We start from the raw sequence: 17,234 nt of genomic DNA, 5'->3' as shown, positions 1-17,234 counted from the left end.
TGGCCCAGAGGGTGTGCAGGGTTTCAGGACCTTCCGGGCGAGTCTGCTGGCCTTTCCCTGTCCTGTTGGAGGACCAGGCCCCGGAGCGTGGGGATGAGGTGTCTGTGCACTGCCAGGCACAGGCAGTTTTGGAAACTGCCTTTAAGTCCACCAGGTGGGTTTTTGACTGAATCCAAATTTTACAGAACACAGCCAGGGATTTGTTCTGTGAAGTTTGGATTCAGTTGAGAGGCCACACTTGGGGATCTGGAGGGTCACATATGGCCTTGAGGCCACAGGTTACCCACCTCTGGCTGGGCAGATGGCGTGGAACCTTCCAGACATGGCAGGAGGGACCAGCCTGCGACAGAAAGTCTGCTTTCCTGAATCCACACGCTGGCTGTTCCTGTTCCCGCTTTGAACTGACAAAAGAGGTGGCCTGGCCTAGGGGCCACCTGGGCCACAAAGGACATGGGCGTTGGAACTAACAGGTGCTGGTCTAATGGACCTGCCATCCGCTTTTACTGCAGAACTCCCGCTTTCGGGGGGCGGGGGGGATCATGACTCACTGCCTTTCGGGCTACTGTGACATCACGGAGAACATGCCCTGCGCTGCTGGCACTCAGGGTGCCCAGAGTCTCCCCAGCCCCTTCCTCTCTTCTGACTGTCGACACGGGGAGGAGGGGAGCTGGGTGTCTCCCCTGGGAGGCCCCGGCTTCCTGAGCTAAGCAGGTAGCTGCGGAGTCTGACTGCTGGGGCTTAGGAGGAAGGAGAGAGTCTCGCTAGGGGCAGGAGATGAGGAGTCCATGAAAAGCCAGGAATTTGTCCCAGGGGAAGCCACTGGCCTGTAGCATGGGAAGCTCCTCATAGGGCCAGGGGAGCTCCCAGGGTCCCATCATGGTGACCGCACCTCCGGCCCATTTCTGCAGGAGTATGGGCATCCTGGACAAGTCCTTTGTTGTAGCAAAAGACTTTGAGGAGAACCACCTCCCTCAGGAGAACAGGGTCCCAGCAGGAAGAGAAGTCTCATCTGGGCCCAGGTACCACCTGGCTCCCTTCCCTCCGGGTCAATGATCAGTGCCAACCCGCCGGGGTTCCACCGTGGGACTTCTGATGGATGCCCACTCTCACGCGCGTCTCCCTGCAAGCACCCCTGAGGACTCGCTCTCTGAGGGCAGGGAGCCACTCTCTCTACCTGGGAAATACAGCTCTTATCCCAAATTTCCCAGGGGCTGCGGGCTGGTGGGGGAAGACTGTCTGCCTGCCTGTGCTGCCTTTTCTTTTACATAAAATGGAAGTGAGGAAAGACAGATTGCTTTCCTCTGGGAAGGAAACCCAGGAGCCGGGCTGGGGTCTGGATTCTGGGTACCAGTGCTGTGTGGACTTCACCAGCTGCTCACCCCCAACAGGGGCCTCTGATTTCCCATCTGTGGAACTCGGGGCTGCAGTAGATTATTCTGAGGGCCCTGTTAGCCTTCATGAGGAACTTAGAGCGAATGGTCCCGCAGGGAGAAGGCTGGGGCCTTGGAGATGCATTGACAATCCAGACTTGCACCTCCCCAGCAATTTGGGCATGAAACTAAAGAGCCCATGCACTCGAGGAAAGACAAGGAGTTGCCAACAATAACCAGAGGTTCTTGCTACACAAAACCACAACAAAAGTGTTCTGCTAAAAACAAAGAAAAGGTTTTATTGACAAAATAGAAACCTTCTGTGTGGCTTTGTGTTGACTTGGCCAGAAGACGGAGTCTTGGCATAGATGAGTGAGTCTGCCCTTGAGGCATGCATGGAAGGACTCTGGCCGGAACCTGATCTTACTCAGGCCCACAGGCTGCCCTGCAATCCTTCTCCCCAGACCTGGCCAGGAAACCTACATTACCCTAGATCAGGCCCTTTGGTGTTGGTACCTGGGATCGAACTCTCAGGAGGTGACAATGGCAGTACAGGAAGAGTGGATAGAGGTTTAAATCCCACTCTGCCACTTGCTACCTCTGTCACTTAAACTCTCTATTATTAATAGTTTCCTCATCTGTGAAATGGGTATAATAGTACCAAATGTCTTCTTTTGCTAGATAATTGGAATAAAAACAATACTTGCAATGGTCTTTGTAATACTAACAAATATTTCATCATATTAAGGGATACAAGACTAGGTCAGTATTTGGACAATCTGAGTGCAATGCAGGAGTCCCTAGAACATGTGGCCCACCTGCTTCCTCTTCCGCAGGAGGCCTCAGTCCTGAGCCACCTCCTGGGGTCTAGGTGCTGCTCAACAATGAAAAGTACAAGTCACCCAGCACAGCTTGAGGGACAACATCTCTCTTTATACGCCAGCACTCTGCTCCTCTCTGGCCAAATCGGCCCTTCAGCCAGTCCCCACGCAGCTCCCTCTCCCCATGGTCCCAGCAGTGGGGACAAATGCTTGCTCTGTTTAGCTTTCACAGAGGGCTTAGCCATTTGTGCACTGACCTGCACATGCATTTGCCTTCCACACGTTCTCAAAAGAATCCAACCTCACTGCTTTTGCCCCACCTGCCTGCATCCAAGCTGCCTCTCTCCCACCCCTCACAGAGTGCTGGAGGGAGCTCAAGGTGACATATGAAGAGCACTTGAATAGTCCTGTATCTATTAAGTAAACTGAATCCATAGCTGAAAACCTTCCAACAAAGAAAACGCTATGCCCAGATAGTTTCATTGCTGGATTCTTCCAAACATTTAAGAAATAAATAATACTAATTCTACACAATATCATCCAGGAATTAGAAGAATAAGGAATAATTCCCAACTGATTTTCTGAGGCCAGCATTACCCTGATACCAAAACCAGGCAATATATTACAAGAGAAAAAAAAATACAGATTAATATCCTTCATGAACATAGATGCAAAAATCTCCAGCAAAACATGAGCAAATAGAGTTCAGCAATGCATGAAAAAGATAACACAGCAAGACAAAGTGGAATGTTTTTTTCTGGAAGGCAAGGCTGGTTCAACCCTTGAAAATCAATGGTATTCACAGTATTAAGATTAAAGTAGAAAAACTACAATTGTCTCCAGAAATGCAGTGATAAGATTTGAGAAAAGTCAGCATCCGTTCAAAATACAAACTACAAGTAAACTACAAATAAAAGGAAACCTCCTTAGCCTGATGTAGGATAGGGTTCCTACAAATTACTGACTGCTGGACATTGTAATTAATGGTGAAAGATGGAATAGTCTCACCTAAGATCAGCAACGCTGCAAGGATACACACTGTCACCACTCCTATCATACTGTAAGTCCAAACCAGTGAAATAAGACAACAAAAAATAAAAGGCATACATGTCATGGATGACCTGATACCTTATATAGAAAATCCCATGGAATCTACAGGTAAGCTCTTGGAAACATTAAGGGAAAGTAGCAAGTTCTCAGAGGCAAGGCCAATATACAAAACCAAGTTACAAAAAAAAAAAAAAAAAAACACACTCGACCTCATCTGATATATATCAGATGAGGTCGAGTGTGTTCAGGGTGGTATGGCCGTAGACAAAATATATATATATATATATATATATATATATATATATATATATATCTCATATGAGAAAAGTTCTATGGCTTCCAGTTACATAAAGAATTTTTGGATATAACAATACATGCATAATCCATAAAAGAATGCATGTATATGCATGTATATCAGCATATAATTTGAAGCTAAATTAGAAAAAATTCACGATTTACAGTAGCATCAAAATATGAACTAAACATAAATCTAACAAAATATGTTCAGTAACTATGAGATTAAAATTCCCCAACACTAATGCAGGAAATCAGAGATCAAAATAGATGGAGAGATGTATCATATTCATGAATTAGAAGACTCAACATTGCTAAGATATTAATTCTTGCCAAATTGTTTTTTAGATGCAACACATTCCCAATCAATATGTGAGTAGGATTTATTTTGTAGATATTGATAAGCTGATACCAAAATTTGTACAAGAAGGAAAAATAATCAGACTAGCCTAAACAATTTTGAAAAGCAAAAACAAAGTAAGAGGATTCCCACTACCTTGTTTCAGGATTTACAATAAAGCTACAGGGATCAATAAGGTGTGTGGAATAGATGTACAAGACTAGATGCATTAATAAATTCAAACATATTGAATTGCAAAGGCGAATCAAGTAAGAAAGGATGGTATTTTCAACATATGGGTGCTGGAACAACTGGATATCCATACGCAAAAGAATGAAGCCTGATTTCTCCCTTGCACATTATTAAAGAATTAACAACTAGATTATAGATCTAAGTGTGAAATATAAAACTTTACTACTTTTAGAAGAAAACGTGAGACAATTTCTGTGGTTCAAGGTTACACAAAGAATTCTTAGATATAACAGCAAATGCATGATCCATAAAAGAAAAAAAAGTGAGAAACTGGGCTTTATCAAAATCAGATATATTTGCTCTATGAAACACATTGCCAAGAGACAAGCCACAGATTGGGAGAAAATATTTTTAAGTCACATGTTTAGCACAGGACTGTACCTAGAATTTATAAAATAGTCTCAAAACCCAACAACAGGAAATCGAAACACCCGATTTTAAAAGAGCAAATGCTCTAAACAGACATTTACCAAAGTATATATATTTAGTAGATAAATAAAAACATGAAAAGATACTCAATATAGCCAGTCAGAAATGCAAGTTAAAACCACAGTGAGATACCACTTACACATTATTAGAATGGCTATTTTTTAAAAAACTGACAATATCAAGTGTTAGTAAGCATGCAGAGAAACTTGAACTCTCACATATTTCTGAAAATAATGTTAAATTGTCATGATCACTTTGAAAAACAGTATGACCATTTTTTCTTATTAAGTAAAAACATACACTTATAATATGACCCAACAATCCCACTCCTAGATATTTACCTAAGTGAAATAAAAACCTGCATTCATACAGAAACCTCTATATAACTGTTTATGACAGATTGGTTAATAATCTACCATAATCAACAAAAAAACTTGAAACAACTGAAATATCCCTCATCTGGGGAATGGCTGAACAAGCTGTGACACATCTATACAAGCGTATGCTACTAAGCAATAAAAAGAATGAACTATTGATATATACAATAAAACGGATGAATTTGGATGAATCTCAAATGTAGTATTATATGTGAAAGAAGCCAGACTCAAAAGGCTCCATGCAATATGATTCCATTCATAGGATATTCTGGAAAAGACAAACCTATACATGGAGAATAGATCAGTGATTTCCAGGGCTTAAAGGTGGATGAAACAATTTGAGGGAGGGTTGTGGAATTCCTTTCTATGTTGATTATAATGACGCAACTCTATGCATTTGCCAAAACTCATAGAACTGGAAAAAATGTGAGTTTTGCTATTTTTAAGTCAAAAGACAAATTTATAAATTTGATATTACAAGTACTATGTACACTTTTTACACATTTCTAACATTATTAAACTTAGCCTACACTTCTGGTGTTCTTTTAATGAAAAGTTCATTTTCCTGTCCCTCACCACCTCTTCCACCCCACCACCAAAAAAAAAAAAACCCTTCACATAAAGAAATTGCAAGGCCAGGTAGCTTCACTGGTGAATTCCACCAGACATTTAAGAAATAATGACAGCATTACGCTTTTTTGTTCATAAATAAGAGGAACATTTCACAAGTCTTTCTATGAGTCCACAGAAATCTATTGTATAAATATATCATAGGTTTGTTTTGTAAGCCATTCTTCTATTGAAGTACATCTGTGTTGTATCCAATTTGGAGATATTCTGAATAAAGCTGCCAGGGACACTCTTCTAGTACCTTTTCAATATACATATGTTCTAGTTCTCTTCAGTAAATACCTGCATATATATTTCACTTTATAAGAAAATGCGAGTTTTCCAAAGTGTCTGTAAAGTTTTACACTACAACTGGCATTAAAGTAGGTTATCTTTTTCTTATTGAATTGTGGGAGTTTTAAAATATAATTTGGATGTAAGATATTTATTAGATATATGTGTTCTAAATACTCTTCGAATCTGTGGAGATTTACCCTGATACCAAAACCACACAAAACCAGTAGGGGAAAACAAAACTACTGGTGATATTTTTGAAAATATAGATGAAAAAACTCTTAGAGAAAAGAATAAATTCTTAAAGAAAAGAATGTCTAAGCAGGAATGCACGGTTAGTTTAACATTAGAAAGTTAGTTAATGTATTTTTTTTTAATTTCGGCATATTATGGGGGTACAGATTTTAAGGTTTCAATAAATGCCCATCCCCCCTCCCCCCACAAGTCTGAGTCTCCAGCATGACCATCCCTCAGATGGTGCGCATATCACTCGTTATGTATGTATACACCCGCCCCCCCTCCCCTCTCCCCAATACCCTATTACTGTAGTACCTATGTGTCCACTTAGGTGCTACTCAGTTAATACCAGTTTGCTGGAGAATATATCTGGTGCTTGTTTTTCCATTCTTGGAATACTTCACTTAGTAATATGGGTTCCAGCTCTAACCAGGAAAATATAAGATGTGCTATATCACCGTTGTTTCTTAGAGCTCAATAGTACTCCATGGTATACATATACCACATTTTATTAATCCATTCTTGGATTGATGGGCACTTGGGCTGTTTCCACAGCCTTGCGATTATGAATAGTGCTGCTATAAACATTCGAGTGCAGGTGTCTTTTTTGTAGAGTGTCATTGGATCATTTGGGTAGATGCCCAGCAATGGGATTGCTCGATCAAATGGTAGATAGTTAATGTATTTTGTTATATTAATATTTAAATAAGGAAAATACAAAGGATCATCTCAGTAATGGCAGAAAACACATTCGACAAAACCTGACACTTATTTATGATAAAATTTAAAGTGAACTAAAATAGAATTACTTTTCCTTAAAGTGATAAAAGAAAGACATCTGTGAAAAATCTACAACTAACACTATATCTAATGCAGAATGACAGAATGCCTTTCCTCTAAAAATGGGAGCAAGGAAAAGCTCTCTCTGTCTTCATGTGATATGATACAACAAGTCCTAGCCAGTGCAATGAGGTAGGAAAAGAAATAAAACCATATAAATTAGAAAAAATAGAAGTAAAATTGTTCATATTCAATGGCAATGTTATTATGCATACACAAAGTCCAAGACATCTATGAAAACATTCTAACCTCACATATGAATTTAGCAAGGTCATAGTTTCAAAGTCAATATACAATATACATCAACTGCATTTCCATACACTGTCAATGAACAAATAGAGAATAAAATTTATAAAACAATGGTATATAAAATAGCATCAAAAAGCATAACATATTTAGGGATAAAGGAAAGAGATGCAAGACTGAAAATCACAAATATTGCTGAGAAGAACTAAAGGAGATCAAAATAAATGGAAATATGTACCATGTTCATGGATTGAAAGACTCAATATTGTTAAGATGACAGGTTTCTCCAAATGCATCTATGGATTCAATGTCATTCAGTCAAAATTCCAGCATGCTTTTAAAAATACGTATGCATTTACAAGTCAATTGTAAAATCTATAAGAAAAACTAGAAGACCTAAAATAACAAAAACAATTTTGAAAATGAAAAATAAAATTGAAGAACTCATGTAATTTTATTTTGGCACTTGGAGATACCACCAAGGGTTCTTTAAAGGTGTTTATTTTAAGATTTCTGATAAAAAATGTAACCAAGATATATAGATTGGTGTCAAGATATACGAAGAGACAGAACACAACAAAGAGTACAGAAATAGAATCACTGTTATACAGTCAATGATTTACAAAGTCCCCAAAGTAAATAAATGTAGAAAGCAAAATCTGTTCAATGAAAGTTGCTTGAACAACTAGATATCAAATGGAAAAAAATGAACCTCAACTTATTTCATACCACACACACAAAATAATTTGAATGAATCTTTTGCCTAAATATAAAAGCTAAAACTATAAAACTCCTAGTAGAAAACATATCTTTGCCAATTGGAGATAAGAACATTTTTTTAGCAGGACCAAGACCAAGAATCACAAAGATATTATAGATTGTACTTCATAAATATTAATAAGTTCTGCTCATCAAAAGATACCATTAAGAAAAGTAATAGATAAGCTACAGATTAGGAGAGTATTTAGAGCACATATCTATTAATAATAAATGTCTTGTATCCAAAATATCTTTTAAAACTCCCACAATTCAATAAGAAAAGATAACCTACTTTAATGCTAGTTGCAGTATATAAAACTGTATGGACACTTTGGAAAACTGTTTGGAATTTTCTTCTAAAGTTAAATATATATGTAGATATTTACTGAAGAGAACTAAAACATATGTATATTTGGAAGCTAGTAGAAGAATGCCCATGGCAGCTTTATTCATAATATCCCCAAATTGGATACAACACAGATGCACCTCAATAGAAGAATGGATAAAACATGTGACATATTTATAAGTATATACTCAACAGCAGAGGAATGGACTGCTGAAATACACAACAGCATGGACACACCTAAAAGCTATGATGCTTGGTGAAATAAACTTGGTCTAAAAGAGCACGCGCTGTTCGGTTCCATTCAAATGAAGTTCCAGAACGCACAAACCCAATGTGTGATGACAGAAAGCAGAGCCATAGCTAACTGTGGGAGGTGAGACGTGCACTGCCTTGAAAGGGGCATGAGGGGACTTTCTGGGGTGACAGAAACATTCTGTATCTTAACAGGTATGTGAATGGCATGGACAATGTGTTGATCAATGCTCAGCGAATGATACATTTGATTTTTACCTTTTTACCTATGGAAACCAAACCTTGGTAAGGAAAAACTTCTTATAATAAAAAGGAAAAAAAAAAATGAAGCTGCACAGGGGAAAATGCTGCTTCTGTCAGATCCAGGGCGCACAAAACAGAATGACTCAGGCGATCTGGTTGGCTACTGCACTGCCTCACCAACAGGGGAGGCACGGTGGGCAGGAGCAGAGCAGAAGGGGGTGGGGTGCACAGGACAAAGGCTTCCCTCCCCATTCGGCTGGGCCAGGATGTATGACGCCCCCTGGTGGGAACTCCAAGTGTCAAAGCCAGCACAGTTGGTGGGGAGAATGAGCTTCCAATGCTGACAAGGGGTATCTGAGAATGCATGGCTAGGCTGGGGTCAGAACGAGGGGCCAGAGGAGCTCAGCACTCCCTTTTCTGTAACAAGCCATCCCCCTTACCTCTCTGCCACGAACAAATAGTTTGGTTTTCCATAAAATGACCCTGAATATCCATGCAAAATAAATGATTTTTCATGCTTTCTAAATCTTGCCCTGAAAAGTTAAATCGTTTAGTAAAAGAGTCTATGCATGCCTCAGTTTCCCTGTGTTGTCACACCAATTTCCATAAAAAAATATCACTTTGATGTCACTAGCCAGTTTGACTTTTTTTCTGTTTCTTGCACACACACACACAGGTGCACTGCCTCTGTCCCCAACAGACCTGTAGGCAGGCTCTCTCCCTGAGTGCCTATACAGAGTGGGACCGGCATACACAGGCCCCTAAGTGTGATGAGGGCTGCAAGTTGAGGGCAGTGATTGTTCGCACTGGAGCACAGTCTGAGGAGACCGCACTTCCCCTCACATCCGCCCACACAGACCTGCGGAGCTGGAGCAGTGCATGCGCTTCAGCCGCCACTGCAGCAGAAGGGATCCAACTCCAGCCATATGGGGAAGGAGGCCCCGGGATGCCTGCCTCTGTCCCCTTTTCCTGACCCCTCTCCCTTTATCCAAGTCCCTGTGTGGCATCCTCAGCAGCCTAAATTCACTAGGGAGATGGGCTCATCCACCCCATCCTCATTTCATAGACGGGCAATCTGAGTTACGAGAGGGGAAGGAACTGCCCAAAGGTACATGTTCAATTAGAGTCAGTGACTAGACCAGAATCCAGAACATCTAGCTTCTAGTCCAGAGTTCTGTCTGCTACAGGATGCTGCCAGCCCCAGGTATCTTTTCCATCATAAAAATGAGCTTGTTTCCAGTGGAAAATACTGGAAAGTGGCTTCCAGGCTAGGGACTCCTCCAGTGGTCTGCTGAGGGCATCATGTAACTGCTGCCCCAGTCCTGGACAGGGCACAACGAGGGCAACCTCAGAATCACCAGTAAACAGGGGTGTCACCTCCAGCTGTTCACTAGGAACATACCCACAGAGGTACTGGTGCTGGGGACAGTCCCCAGGAAGCCCAGAGGAGTCAGGTCAAGTCAGGCCACCCACACCACTGGGAGCAGCCTGGCGTGTGCTCGGGGATGTGTAGGTTACAGGGGGACAGACAGAGGAAGAGGAAGGCATAGGTTTGAAATATTCTACCTTTCAGAGTGATGGGGCAGTACAGTTCACTGATTGGAGCACGGCCTTGGGAATCCAACAGACCTGGATGTTGCCCCTCACTGGACATGTGGCCAGGAGCTAGTTTCTGAACCTGTAAATGGGGAGAAACAATCATCCCAGCAACTGCCAAATGAATGGTTACTGAGGATGGCTCTTTCTGAGGACCAGATTGCAGAACTCAGCAGGCACAGCACCCAGAGGCCAGCCCTGGGCCGCCACAGTCAGCGGTTCTTGAAAAAGACAGAGGCCAGAGGAGGAGTGGGAGGAGAGGAGCTGTCCACTGTCCTGGTGCTGATCTGCCTGGAACTCCCGGCCTGGGCGGGACCCCTGGTAAACTTCCAGGTGGTGGTTGTGGGTGAGCGGGAACTAGAGTGGGACAAGGAACTGGGAGAAATGGCTTTTCCTGAAGGCTTTTGTCATGGGGATACAAGACAAGCTCCACTGCCTCACTCCAGCTCGGGGACAGGAAATGAATAGGGCCAGACATCTTTAGAAGTCATTTCAAACCCAGAGAAGCCGTTGTTCATGCACTGGTTCAATGCCTCTCAGTCTAACACTAAGAAAGATCAATCACACACTTCTCTGCTCCTGGAGCCAGTATGAGTTGCAAATAAAGAAGCTGCTGCCGCCACAGGCAAATTTAATGGATTTTCAAAGCAAGGTGCAGACTCACTGGCTGAGGGTGTGTGCACGTGAGTTCAGTGGAAAGGAATGGCTCCATATCCAGGTCACATAGACTCCAGCTGGACCACAACCCTTTCTGTTTGCCCAACTCTGGGGCAACTGCAGTGTAGGTGGGGAAGCCCTTGGCTGAGGGGGGAATCTGCATTTTGGGGATCTGCTGTGGGGTGTCTGGGAGACCTTGGACAAGATGCCTAGCTGCAATGCAAGCTTCTGACACCCGATCCATAAGCAGGGTGGTAACCCACATCCAATGAGCGGCAAGTAGAGGAATGAACTTAAAGAGCTTAGCAGAAGGCCTGGCCCACAGCCAGCCCTCAGACAGACACTGAGTCCCTGCCGGGCTCAGCCTGTGTTCAGCCCAAGCATCCTGTTTAGGAAGAGAGGTAGATGAGAGAAGGATGGGAGTGAAGGCTAACTGGGCATTTTCAGGAGAGACTGGAGGAACCAATCTGAGCATCAGAACAATCAGAGTGATTAATGCACAGGCCTGAGTCCAACCTCCTCCCTCAGCAGCTCTGACCCCCGGGCATGCGGCTTAACCTCTTGGAATCTCAGTTTCCTCATCTGCATGGGGACTAACTAAAGAAACTCTAGTCTAGGGCTGTCGTGAAGATTAAGTGAGATAAAGCAGGCAGAGTATCTGGATCATAGCGAACCTCTGATAAATTTTGCCTAGCATTCTGGGCCCCATCAGACAGTGGAGCCTCAACTTCTCCCAGGGATTTCCAGCTGGCACTCCAGGCAGTGGGCTTCCTCCTCCTCCAGCTGGGCCCACTGCCCTCCATGCCTGGCCTGTGGGGCCTGGGCCAGCCATAGAGACTCCAGGGTGGCAAAGCCCCATCTAGCAAGCCAATTCTTCTGCTCACCGACGAGCGAGTGAGCAGAGGCCCGACAGCCCTGTTGGAAAGTCTGTTTCGTGGACTCTGTTTGCCCAGCTTGAGGGCTGGCAGGGATGTGTGCAAACAGCCTCCCTGGGCAGGGACCACCAGTGTGCTGGTGGAAGCAGGGAGAGCAGTAGACAGAAAGTCAGGGGCCTGGGTTCTAGGCCCTGGTCTGCCATCACCAGCCACATGTCTTTATGCAAAGAATAAAGATACACTCTGGGGTCTCAGTGTATCTGTACCACGAGAACATCTGTTTGCCATTCCTAGAACTCCCAGGGTTCTACAAGAATCACATGAAGTTGCAGTTGTGTAAATGCTTCAGAGATGGAGACGGTGGCTGAGGTAGAGAGACTGGCAGGGGTGTATCCCGAGGATGGGTGGATGTCCCCGGCCCTGAGAGCCATTGTCTGGATGGGACTGACCTTTCTGTTCCTCAGCCTTGTATCCGGCTGGCATCCAGAATTTGCCATTGCCTTTCTTTCCTGCCTTTCTGCGGGTCCACCTTCCCACTCCTGACCCACAGTTACGTGCCAGGCTTCAGCCTGTAGGCATTTGCTCAGGCATCTCCTCCCCCACAGGATGCCAGACGCTTGGCCTCCTCCACTTGCAGAAATCCAGAGTCCCCCAGAGGATGTGCTGTGCGTGTCCATGCGTCTTTACGGGACCTCCCTTGGGGCGTTGGTGACATTCTGGTTTCTGTTCTGTTTATATCAATAGTCCACCTCTTCCTGAAGATAGCGTGGAAAGGACCACTGCAGTTGCCAACCTCTCCCTGCAGTGTGCATTCAAGCACATGCGTGTAGTGACCATAGTGGCTCAGTGGAAAGGTTTTCACACCCAATAGACGAGGATTCAAATCCTGACTCTGCAGTCTTAATCAATTTATTTTATCCTATCTATTGATGTCTGTTGGAGTGACCTTGAACAGATTTTGACCTTTCTGGGTCTCAGCTCCTTCATTTGTCAGGATGGAATCAGGATATCTATGCCAGAAGGCTGCTGCAAGGACAGGCAATGACAGGCGCCTCCGCCTGCCTCTACGTAGTCCTGTTGTTGAGCTCTCCCTCGGGGCCCAGTTACAGCCTTTAATGACTCACGTTAACTCTGTCATGCACATTCCATCACTGCTGACTCCTCTCCTGCTCCAAGGAGCACGACATGCAGGTCTGGCCACAGTGTGTTCTCCTGGCAGGCAATTCCAGGCCCTGTTGTCCCTGATCAGGTGGCTGGATCCTTGAGTCCTTTCACAAAGGGGCAGTGGGGACCTGTGTCAAGGCGTGGACAGGGACATGCATCTCCCTTCCCTGATGAGTGTGATCTCACTGCTGGAGTCTGGGGCCACGCTGGAACCTGTGCTCAGTGAGACTCAGCCTTACTGCAGCCAAGGGGGCCGGAGACGTGGTCACTATGGAGATCAGCCCATCTGAGAGCAGGACATTTTGTTCAAAACCAGAAGAAAATAAGTTTCTGTTCTTTAGAAGACTGAGTTATCATACTGAAGTGTCTTTCCATCATTTTAACCTTTCAGTGTTGTCTTTAGGAATTCAGAAGGCAGGCTGGTTGCAGTGGCTCATGCCTGTAATCTTAAGCACTTTGAGAGGCCAAGACAGGAGGACCACTTGAGGCTAGGAGTTTGAGACCAGCCTGGAAAACGTAGTGAAATCCCATCTTCACAAAAAATATAGAAATTAGCTGGGTGTGGTGGTGCATAACTGCAGTCTCAGCTATTTGGGCAGCTGAGGCAAGAGGATCACTTGAGGCCAGGAGTTTGAGGCTGCAGTGAGCTATGATGATGCCACTGCACTCCAGCCTAGGTGACAAAGCAAGACTTTGTCCAAAAAAAAAAAAAAAAAAAAAACAGAAGGAAGAAGGAATTCAGAAAGCAAATGATTTTTGAAATAATGTGCATATGTGTTCATTGGTTTATTGCTATTGGACTTAGTTACCAGATCACCAACAAAATTTTGGTGTTGCAAAGTTGAGATACTTTTAAGTTTCAGACCACCCTCTAGGGAAAGTGGCTGAGGACCACTGGAATATGCAGAAAGAGCCAAGCCATACAGCTAGAGGTACTGGCTTCATTCCTTACCAACTCTGTCACCTAACCTCTTTGAGCCCCTGTGTCCCCATCTCCAAAATGTGGGAAGTGATGCACTCTTCTTCCTGTCATTGTTGCAAGAATAAATAAAGTGTGATAATGTTCAGACATGCTTTGTAGACTCCAATGTGTGCTATGAGAATATTAATTAGTGCTTTCCATCCTGTGCTTTTACAAACACTGGTTTGTGCACATTTTTCAGTGACTGCCTCCAGGCCAGAACATCAGGCCCTTGTTGGACCACGTGCCAAAGGATGGTTAGGGATCCAGCTGCCACCCTGACCACTTCTCGTAGAGCAGGGTCCTCAGAGTGTGACCATAGACCATCCTTATCTGAATCACCTAAGGAGCTCACAAAAGATGCAGACCCTCAGACCCTCTGATTGATTCGGAAACCCCAGGGATCTAAATCTCTATCCAGCACCCAGGTTTACCTGGTGACTGTGATAGACATTAAAGTGTAAGAATCATAGATCCAGTGGTGCATCCGAAACATTGGTTCATTTACTCAACAAACAGTACACGGGCAATGTCTTAGTCTGTGGTGTGCTGCTGTAACAGGACAGCCGAGACTTGGGATAATGAACAGAAATGTATTGACTCATGGTTCTGGAGGCTGCAAAGTGTAAGACTCAGGGTGGGGGGTGCTCGGCATCTGTCGAGGGCTTTCTTGCTGCATCACCCCAAGGTGGAAGGCAGAAGGGCAGAGAGGAACAGAGAGAGAGGGAGAGGATGAAAGGGGCCAAACATCCTTTCCTAAGGAACCCACTCCCATGATAACGACATTAATCCATTCGTCAAGGCAGCACCCCCAGGACTCATACCACCTCCCCACACCCACTGTGGGACTAGCTCCCAGCACTGCCACACTGGGAACTGAGTTTCTAATGCATGAACTCTGGGAGACACCCTCAAACCCTAGCAGGCACCTACGTCATGCCAGGGGCTATTTGGTGGTGGTGGGGGCCTCTTCTTGGGAGCAGGGGAGACACACAAGTGAACAGTGTACTCTAATGCCATACCCCAAGTATCTAATGAAGACCTATAGCCAGCCCTGAAATCTGTAGGGACCCTGAAGGGTCGAGGGGTGAGGGGCAGCTGGCATTCTGTTCTGTTTCCTTCTCTGGGAGGCAAAGCCCCACATCCATGTTATCTTACCGACTGCTCACCACAGCTCTGAGAGGTAGACAAGGAAACTGAGGCCTGGGGAGTTTAAGTACCTTGCCCAGGGCCCTCTGGAGTCAGTGAGTGGTGTGTTGGTAAATGTTTAGCCAGAGGCTGGGGAAAGGGAGCTTTGATTTGTAGTTTGCCGATTTCTATGGTGCAAAAACACACTACGATGGATTTCAAGCCACCGACATGCTGTCATTGGAACAGATGCCACAGTGGGCCCTGGAGAGCTGGTGTGAGCTCCGGCGCCTCACTGCATGCAGCTGTCAGTCACTCGGAGAACTGTTAATGAGCGTCACCTGTGGACACCCAGAGGGGACAGGGCATTTTTCCCTGCCCACCTGATGCCTCACTTCATGAGCTTCTGTCCCTGCTTAGTATGATGTGAGGGGATCATGATGAGGTCTCTACCTTCAAGGGGTAGAGTCAACGGTTTCCTTAGGGACACCACCCTTGCTCTGGCTTCCTTTATCCAATAGATTGGGACCCAGTGATGTTCAGTCACCACTGGCCACACCGTGAGGCTCGGGCTGGGACTGCCTGTGCTCAGGGCGGAGGTGGCATCTCACAGAGGCGAAGGGGGATTAAGGGCTCTGAGGGCTGCCACCCGTCTACACATCCCCACACCTGCCCCGCAGGGTCTTCATAGGGCAAAGAAGGGCCCTGCACACTTTCCAGAGGGGAGGCTGAGACCGTGTGCCCAGTCCCTGCAGCCCCGACCAAGCCTGCCAGCCAGCACCCTCCCCATTTTCTGAAGAGTCCTGGCACATTATGTCATGCAGGTCCCTCATAACCTTGAACCTGTCACCTCACCAGCCGCAGGGCAGATGGGCGCGCAGGCCTGCAGACTGTGAGAGGGCAGCACAGGAACTCGGACCGCTGCCGAGGCTAGCTGTGGACAGGTGGGCCTGCCTGGCTGGGAGCACTTAGGGTCAGATAAAGACCTCTCCTAGCTGGGACAGCACACAAAGGGTGCCACAGAGAACCTCAGGGTCCTGTGGGCAAACCTGGGGATGCTGCTGAAGGTCCGTCCAGCTGGAGGATGCTGGGAAGGAGGCGCTGCGAACTGATACCCGCAGGAAGGCAGCAGCTGTTCTTAGGAAGGGCTGGGGAGGTCTTGGGAGACATCTGGGCCGCGCCCTTAGCCATGCAAGACAGGCTTCTCCCCCTCAGCAAAAGGGGCACACCTGAGCTCCCCTAGCTCAGCCGAGAGAGGGGCACATCAGCCTGGGGAGGTGCAGCTGTGGGACAGGCAGCCTGACTCCCACTGCAAGGTCTGGCCGCACCGGGGCAGGTGGCACTGAGGCAGGAAGGTGCCAGGCATCCTTCCCTTTCCTTAAAGATTTCCTTGACTCAGCCTGTCTGTGACACACACCGGCGGACAGTGGTCAAGCAGCCACAGGGAGCCAATCACCCTACACCACAGGGGAGCCTTCAGGGCTGGTCCCTCGGAGTGTGAGAGAGTGTGTGTGTGTGTGTGAGCGCGCGTGTGTGCGCCCGTGTGTGTTCGCGCGCGCGCATCAGTGGGGATTTCTGTGCTAGAAGCAGCCAGATTCCGGAGAGAGAAAGAGAGAAGAGGAGGGGGAAGAACAAGAGGGGAGGAGAGAATTGGGGGTGGGAGAGACAGACGGGAGAACAGCGCGGGGGGCGGGGAGAGGGAGAGGTGGAGGGGAGAGCAGAGAGGGAGAGCAAGCCTGGCGGAGAGAGCCAGAGAGAAAGCCGGAGAGCGCCGCGGAGCCAGAGCCAAGCGGAGACAGCCCCAGCGTGGAGGGATGGGGTGAGGGCGGGAGGAAGCAGCGGCAGCGACAGCGCGGAGGCCACCGGTGCCCGCAGTCCCGGACCCGAGGGCGCTACCGGCTTGGCGCTCGCTCGGGGCGCTCCAGCGCCGGCTGCACTGGTGCTGCGGGGCTCAGGGGCGGCCGCACGACCAGGTGCCTGCCCAGAAGGTGGCCGGCTCCGGTCAGCAGCGCGCCCCAGGGGAGCCATGGCGACAGGGACCGGGGGACGCCAGGCGGCGCCGAGGGGCTGAGCCGGCCGCCGGTCGCGGGCCCT

This window comes from Microcebus murinus, chromosome 14 (genome assembly GCF_040939455.1).
Source record: "Microcebus murinus isolate Inina chromosome 14, M.murinus_Inina_mat1.0, whole genome shotgun sequence".
Classification (NCBI taxonomy): domain Eukaryota; kingdom Metazoa; phylum Chordata; class Mammalia; order Primates; family Cheirogaleidae; genus Microcebus; species Microcebus murinus.
Note: the sequence above shows the minus strand (reverse complement) of the source record.